Source organism: Thunnus maccoyii, chromosome 10, assembly GCF_910596095.1.
Source record: "Thunnus maccoyii chromosome 10, fThuMac1.1, whole genome shotgun sequence".
Taxonomy (NCBI): Eukaryota; Metazoa; Chordata; class Actinopteri; order Scombriformes; family Scombridae; genus Thunnus; species Thunnus maccoyii.
The window spans coordinates 24222967-24231788 of NC_056542.1; positions in this window are offsets into that span (position 1 = coordinate 24222967).

Sequence of the window (8822 nt, forward strand, 5' to 3'; positions counted from 1 at the left end):
CCAAGCCCAATAAGCCACAAAAGCCTTTTGGTTTAGGCATACTTATACATCCCACACACATTTTGTAGACACAAACCTGAACTAAGCCTGTGTTCTGCATGTTGTTTTTAACCGGAACAGTGAAGAGCTCCAGTTTTGCTTGTGGAGATTTGTCACAGCAACACATCTTAGCAGGGTAATTGCAGTATCCCAGAGATGGATCAGTCTCCCATGTGTACTGCAGTTTATTGCCTTATAATTATGAGACTAATTACAAAGATGTATTACAACCCCCCATGTGCATAGATATATATGTGTACACACAATTCACACAAACACAAACTCACACACACACACACACATCAATCAGAAATACTGTAGCCGATGATTAAAATTTCAATGTGAAAATGGGAGGCAGTAATGATTACACCACTGCCTTTCCTGAGCCTGAGTGTTTGCTCTGAAGCAATACTCAATACTCAAAAACGCCTCGCTTTAAGGTCTGAGTCTGAGATCTATAAGCAACAAAGCTGCTGATTCCATTTTTAATAAAGTTAAAACAAGACTTTTGAGTTTAAATAAAGACAAATACATTTTTAACAAAGTGTGTTGACAATAAGATGCAATTAAGCTACATTTGAATTTCTACACGTTGCTGTTATGGCTTTTGAATCAAAACTTTTTTTAAAAACGCCTACGCCATCATTACAACTATAGAAAACCATTTAATTTGGTATTGCAATGTTTCACTTATGAGAGTTTCTTCTTGTAAATTAAGTTCTTGCCAAGTCTTTTTTTTCCTCCTACGCACCTGTCACCAAGATTACTGCAATGTGTGGTACAGCTGCAACAAGAGTACAGAGGCACAATAATTGCAACAACACTGCTCTATGTAATATCAATCAGGATACAAGAGGTACAGTAAATTGATACAACTTCATATACAGACATTATATTATTTGCTCCTCAGGCATAGACATCAGACACTTTGTTTGTTCATAAGCGAGAGAGAGAAGGCACACACACAAACACACACACCCGTCATAGGGATCTCAGGGGATCACCAAGGACAATGGTGGGATAATGTAGACAAGGACAAGGTGTGGCTTCTAACACAGTTGGACTCGAGCAGTTTGCACACAGTAGGGGGACAGGGACTCCTGTGCACCAAATGAATTATTTCCAAAACAACTTGGATGTGAGTCTTCTGGGCATACTGAGCGGGCTGACGGGAAGTCCTCACTGCGAGGAAGAAAACAAGCATAAAAGCTCCACGTAGGATCTTTCTGTTTTAATTTTTTTTTATCTGCAGACGTGACAAAATTGATAATCCACTCTGCACCCATTCTGCGCCCACAGACTAAGATACCACTGAGGGAGCCAGCCAAACAGACCTTACCATGGACGCAAAATTTGCTTTCATTAAACTCTGACTGAAGTTCATCAAAGAGCATTCTGCCCCTTCAGCAAATCCAGTTGTGGTCTTGATCCGTAGAAGCAGACCAATGATAAGAAGTTAACTCTTTCCTGATAAAGACTCCATTAGTGCTACACACACAATGATGAAGGAGAGGAGGAGGAGGAAGAGGACGAGGAGGTGGTGGAGTAGGGGGAAGATGATAACTCCATGTTCCTAAACAACAGGCAGACTTATCTCCCCATGCCTTCCTGTGCAGGATATCCCATTTGGCTCAAAAGTAGTGTCATTATCATGGAACAGGCTACATGAGGGTAATTTTAAGTCCACAGACGTCGCTGATATTCAGCAAACTTTCAGTTTTGCATGGCATTTTCCCAAATCATATTAGGGCCTGTGAGTTTATCTCGTCTTTGGCATGTTGCGAGCAAGAACAAAGGCTATCTCGGTGCCAAATCTTTGCAGTGATTGTGTAGACAGGCTGGTGGGGCTGTGCCTATCTGAAGGCACGGTGTGTTTATACAAAAAATCTCGGCAATTTCCCAAGACACAGCCTTGTGGCCCCTCAAATCACCCCATACCTGGCATCTGAATGCAAAATTTGAGACCTACACGGCTCCCGGCATCACACCCACACGCACACCACAATGAATACTATCTTGTTGTTCCAGTGTACTCACACAAAAGCATACAAATATTCAAATGTATGTTTGGCATTTTCACCACGACTTTCAGATGAATAATTCAGGCCTAATCTTCAGAGGGTGGCATGAATTGAATGTACACCAGTCAGCGCCGGCCATCTCTGTCTGGTGTGCTGTGTGTTATGTTGAATGATCAACACACGGGCAGTCTGCCTCTTTGGCCCGCCTTTCATTGACTTTTAATGTATGTACGTGGAATGTATGATCATTAAAAATCTGAGTGGCAACGTAGGGGGGTCAGGCTGAATAAAAGGAAAAAGACAAACCCCCAAGCCCTCGTCTCTCTCTTTATCTCTCTCTCTCTCTCTCTGTCCATTCATTAATGATATCTATAGCCCTTTAAGCCCTTCATGAGTGTTGGTGGAGTGTCGGGAAGCTCTCTAATCCCCGCATTGCTCTTTATTCTGCCCATGACGCTCATCCCCTCTGTGTCAGATCCTGAAACCCCGCTAATCCCCCGGTGGCATTGCGCGCGGGGCCCCAGCTGTCGGCTCCCATGCTGTGCCGCTTCTCGCCCGGCTAATTTGTGGCCCTGCTTGGGATGCTATTGATGTCACCCTGCCCCATCTAGTCCAATAACTTTTTTCACTCTCTTGCTCTTTCCCACTGCTTCCTTTCTGTCTCACTTTCTCACTTTGCCCTCTCTCTCTCCTAGCTGATGATGAAACTCCCAGCTGGCACCAACGCTTTTGTTCCTCTGTTGTATTAAGAGTCAATGTCCGTCTCCTCCATGCCTGCACATTACAAATTTGCCACAGAGCCCCTCCTCCCTTCCACCAAAAGCTGAATGGACGCGCAGCGGAGGAGTTGGGGATAAATTCAGCACAGAGGGCAATTCGGACTAAGCACCCGAGAGCACACAGACTAAGCATTTGAATGATTTGCACATTAAGAATCCTCAAGTTCAATTAAGAGTGCTTAACAATGCATCAGTATGCAGGCTAGCTCTCTCAGACTTATTTTAATGAGAGGAAGGAGGTGGGAAGGAGCAGAGAGGAAAGGGAAGGGCGATGGGTGGGGGTGTGGGTAATGATTAGCACTGTTTTCTTTCTTTCTAAGCTCCTCTGTGCAGCTCAGCGGAGCAGTGGGCTGCAGACAGATTTTGGACACCTTGGTGTCGCCCACCCAGACTAATGCCACCCGGCTGGCGCTCTGGGGGTATGAGGGAGTGTAGAGGCAGAGAAACTACACAGGTGTAGATTATCACCAGTGGTGTGAAAGTTTTCAGAGCCCTATGTAAAAGTAGAAATAGCACAATATAGAAAGCACCCTATTCCAAGTAACATACTTGGAATAGGGTAAAAAAAAGTGGATAAGTGTAATCAGTAAAATGTACTTAAACATCAAAAGGAATACTCACCATTGAGAATGGCCTCTTTCAAGAACTTGTATTACCGTTAGGTGTATTATATTGTTGTATTATTATTGTTATCACAGCTGTCGTAGGGATACGTTAACATTTTTGGAATTAGCTTTTTCACCAAGAGTGAAATAAGAAGACTGACTCTCATTACTCTTTGCAACGATTAGGCAATTAGCTTAGCTTAGCATAAAGCCTTTAAGCAGGGAGAAACAGCTAGCCTAGCTCTCTCCAAAGTTCGAAATTTTGATGAGGATCAACAGTTTATTCAACATCCCAACACAGCTCCAGCTATGAAGCTGGTTGCAGGGCATCCTCACTGTGATGACAAGACTATGAGAAGTCACGGTGCCCGGCTGTTGTTCACCAAAGAACAGCACAAAACTCCTGGTAAAACTACAAACTGTCATTTTTGTATGAGATACGTGTTATGACATGGGGAAGTGACGCAGTTTAGATGATTTCACTATAAGGTGACAAATTTCCATATTTGGAGGTGGCAGGTTGGGTGGATGGCTAGATAGATGGCAAAAAGTGGACTTAACTTTCAAACCGTGAGTGTCATGTTTCCAATCGCAAGTCGGGACAGTTTTGTAAATAACTTAATTATGATTGTAGTGGTGTTTACAGTTGCCATGACACCGAAGGATGCCTAACTTCAAGGAAGTAGTTACTTTAACCCACACCACCTTTAAAGTGATCATTTTAACCCAAACCATGATCTTTCCTTAACCCTAACAAAGTGGTTTTTGTGCCTAAACCCAACCAGACCTTAACCACAGCGTTGTCACACCATAAAACATCATTATATTCTAACGGTGACGGTTTTGGAAAGCACCAACAGAGGCGGCATATTGCAATACAATCCTTTTTGGTTGTTCTGGAGTACATGGGATAATTGACCTATGTGGTTGTTATGTGGTTTAATTATAAGGATGTGTTGGTATTTGTGGAGCAGAAGTGAGTTTTAAAGGGGTCGTATTTAGTCCTGCCTTCACTCCCTTTTACAGGAGTTTAGAACATAGTAGTGAATTTGTGAAGAGTTTGGAGAGCCTGAGAGAAGAAAAATACAAAGACAGGGGTGACAGATGAATAGTGTCAACTGTAGAAAGAGTGGAGAAGTAGAGGGAAGAACAGTCAAAGTGAAGCACAGGCAGATTAGAGAGGATGAAAAGACTCAGACAGAGGCTGAGAAAGACCAAACAATTGATAGCAGTGAATTGGAGTTAGAGCCCCGAGCAGAAACACTGGGAGACAGGATGTGGAGCTGACCCCATTCCCAACTTCTCTTGGCGTGGCCTCATCGATGTGACATGCATTACCATCGCAGCTCTTGTCTCTGGCCCTGCCGTCCCTTTCCTTCACTGTTGTCTCTCGACTGCCAGTCATGATCACAGTCTCTCCCTAACACGAAGGGCCAACACTCCACGCAACTCTCTCTCTCTCTCTCTCTCTCTCTCTCTTTCTCTGTCATCCCCTTCTCTGGACCCACTGTCACAGAGATAAATAAGAAAAAGAAGTCAGTGAGAATTTTCCAGCAGTCACTCTTTCCCAGCGGATTTTGCTACAGTTTCTTTGCTCTTCTGTGAAGCTGCGGGATTATCTGGGAGGGCTGTCGGGCTATTCGAGGTCAGGACGAGTATTAACAGGTCTGGTACACAGTGACAGAACAGTGTGGAAAAAAAGTATTAACAAAGTGTCACAAATCAAATCAATGTGAGTTGAGTTTGCGGAGTGTGTGAACCCTGACACAGGTGTCTTACGTGTTAGGTCCCATTCTGATGAAAAGACTATTGCTAGAGAGGAGGCATAGATGGAGTTGAACATCAAGTTGATTTTCCATCCAGTAATGTTGAAATGATTTAAATTACACAACTAAGAGAGAAGAGGCTAAGAGGGTTTTCTTCGTTTGTGTGTACTGTAGGCTCCTACAGTCATGCCATTAAACTCTAAATGTTCACTTTTCTCTTTATACACAAGTGCCACAATATATTGCATCCTGTGCATAAACGATAAAGATAAAACCCACTTATGGGGCTTGTCTTCGAAACCAGCTCATGGAATTGTAAATTGCCAAATTATGTCTCCACTTCACATTAAAGTGTAAGACTGTAATTTCAGCCTATCACTCTATGACAGATTTTTTTTGTTTTCTTTTCTGTCACTTTGTTGGAAGGAAATACCACCCCCAACTGGAAAATGGAACATACTCAGTGTTTGTTGACACGAGTTTGTAATTTCTATCGGGCAGTGTGCATCTGTTTTTGTTTGACAACCAAAAGCAGCAGTCCTTATGATCACAGTCAGAGTGGATTCAGATAGAAGAACAGAACGCCTTAAACAGACATGACGGTATGAGGAGAGGCTGGCGGACTGAGAATGAGAGAAAATGACTGGAGGAAGAAACTGACACAGGAAAGTAGAGAATCTGTAAGAACACTTTTCATTTTCCCATCAGACCGCAGTCACTGGGTCATTATAGTGTGATATTAACAATAATTTGCATTTATTCTCTCAGTTACAAACAATGTATCAGTATCTATAAAAAGTTTGATTTAAAGCCTAATTTTCTGGAAATTGTATTCCATCTAGGAGTGACTCATCTATATTCATCTCAAATCAAACACAGCTTTGATTACAGGTTCTGTCAGCGTTTTGGGTGCACTTTGACATCACACATCTAGTTTGCTAATGAGGATAGAGTAATGTGTTGTGGTATGTTGTATACAGTATATATGCTGTATGTTTACCCCCGTCTTGAGAAGGTCCACACCACTTCTGTCAGATATGCAAGTATCAGGAAATTATACGGAAACAAAATCTCAGAGGGGTGGAGTCCCTGATACTGTGAGCCTTTATTTGGCAGTGTGCACTGTAAAATCATTTAAAAAAACTCTGCTTTGTATTATTGTTCCAAATGCCATTAACTCCTGAATGAAGGTATTATGGGCACAAGAGTTCAAACAAAGTTTGCAGGAGAGATTATGGAGGAGGCTGAGAGTTGCAGTGCACAAGGTTATGAGCTAATTCCTCAACAACAGTGAGCCCAATGATCGTTGCTGGTGCTATGTAAGCAGGCAAACAATATATGTGTGTATTTGCATTCATGCAGCACATGGTTGTGGAGTCTCAGTGTAGGTACAGCATGTGCACATGTACACGTATGTGTTTAGTTTCCCAAAGACTCGATGTTCCACATTCCAACAAGACGGCGTCCTCCTCCTCCCTGCGCTCTTTGTATGTCTTTTCAGCAGTTGATATATAGCAACATTGTGCAGCACAAATTCCATGAATATGTTGATATCCAATTACAATGTGACTTGTAAGGAGCTAATACGTGGATTTGGTGCTGGAATAAAATAAACTAACTGCATTGATAAAATACTCATTTGACTGAGAAGCAAAAAGCAAAAAATATATCATACACTCTAGTTGTAAACACACCACTAATATCTATTTTAAGTGAAAAAAAAAGCTTTGGAATTAATTTATTTATATGAACAACGGAGATCTTTCACACTAGAGCTCTAATGACACACATGGGTGTTGCACCATTGCTGGTAAAAGATCCCCGGGGCAGGCTTATGCTCAGGATTTCTATGGGGATCTCCAGTAGGGTGCAATGGGTGATTTGAATCGCCCCCTCCAGGCACTTTCATCCTGACCCGGCAGCACTGCGCACGTGGTGGAACGGTAGCCAGCGCTGTTGCCTGGACAACTGATCGCTGGATTACAGGTGGGAGAAATGGGAGAAAGAGGGAGACAAAGCGAGGGAGAGTCAGTAAGTGTTGCATCAGTGGTCTTCAATCCCGGTCCTGCTGGTTTTTCATTTTGTCCAGCTAATGAAGGACTGTTTTTAGACCTGGGACTCAAGGTGAATGCAATTAACTGGCTGGTTGGAAAGAAAACCATCAGTGCTCTGTGGGCTGAAATTGGGAACCGGGGGTTTAAATGGACTGCCAGAGAGTCTTCTTACAGAATGTATACGTATGTAGCTTTAGTCTGTTTCATCCACTCTTGAACTCACAACACTAAGTGCCATATTGCATCACGAAGAAAAAACTATGATTTTTCTTGACTTGTGGTGCCAGGTTGGGTGGTCTTCTGCCCAAGTGGGCCACTTTTTATTTATTTGGGTGAGTAACATTTGTTTTGGGTGGCTTGTGATATTCTGGGCAGCTTTCTGTACCATTTGAGTGGTTTCCCCTGTTGAAAAGCTAAATCAGCCCCTCCTCTACTCTGAGTAGTATGATTGAGGTTGACAGGACATGAATTTCAGTAGGCTTGACCCAAATGACTGATAACTGATGACTGACAAAACCAAATTAGATGGAAATGTGGTTTCCTAATCAGATTATTTTTCAGTCATGGCTCTTTGACAAAAAGCATACGTCTAATGACATAAGTGAACACTTCAATGTTTAATGTACCATTATCCAAAAGACTTGATAGAGCTCCTTTTTTATCATTGTAAGTGAGTATTTTGGGTTTACCTAAACTTATAAATACTAATGAAACTGAAGCGCCTCCAAGAACTGAAAATGATATATTTCTTTTTGCACTCATAATCAGCTATGTAACACAACACAGAGGCTCTGAGGTTCTTCCCAGCACCCATTGTATGGACAAAAAACCCCCTCTACTAAATGAAAATGAAAATTGGGCAACTTTAATCATGATTGGGTGGGTCAAGGCTCTGATTGGATTACTTTGTGTCAGTTAAATCTCACAAAACTATCTTACATTGTTCTCTGACTGGTTCTGACAAGTTTGCCATTAAGTGAAATCACATATTTTGGAGTCCGTTGGATCCTAAGACAAGACCGCTCACATGTGAATTAAAACTAGGTAAATTATACAGCATGGGTGCCACTGAAAAGCAGAAGAACTGTAAAAGTATACTGCTCTGCCTCACCCTGCATAACTTTCCCCAAAATACAGAAAGGGGCTTCTTCTCATCTCTTTTTCCATGTAGACTCGGCCATCGAACTATGGTGCTCTCTAATCAAATGCCTTCAGGGGAGAAAAAAACTTCTACTGCTGCTGCCTATTAAAGCATAGCTATTTTCTGTGAGTGTGGCATGTCTTAATTCAATATCAGGGGCTCTACAGAGACGTGTACAGCTTTAGGCTGGCAGCAGTGCGGTTAGAGTGTGAGTTGCTATCTGACTGACTGATCGTTTTTAATAATCCCCCCCCACAGTGCTCACATTTGTTCATATTTAACTAGGGAGATGTTAGAGTGGACAAATGTTTCTCTGTTTTTCTATTAACTTGAAATAAGGACAATGGTCATAACTTGTGTCACAAGAGGAAGGCCTCCCTGTTTCACCACCAAAATGCCCTCTCAGGATCGGACATC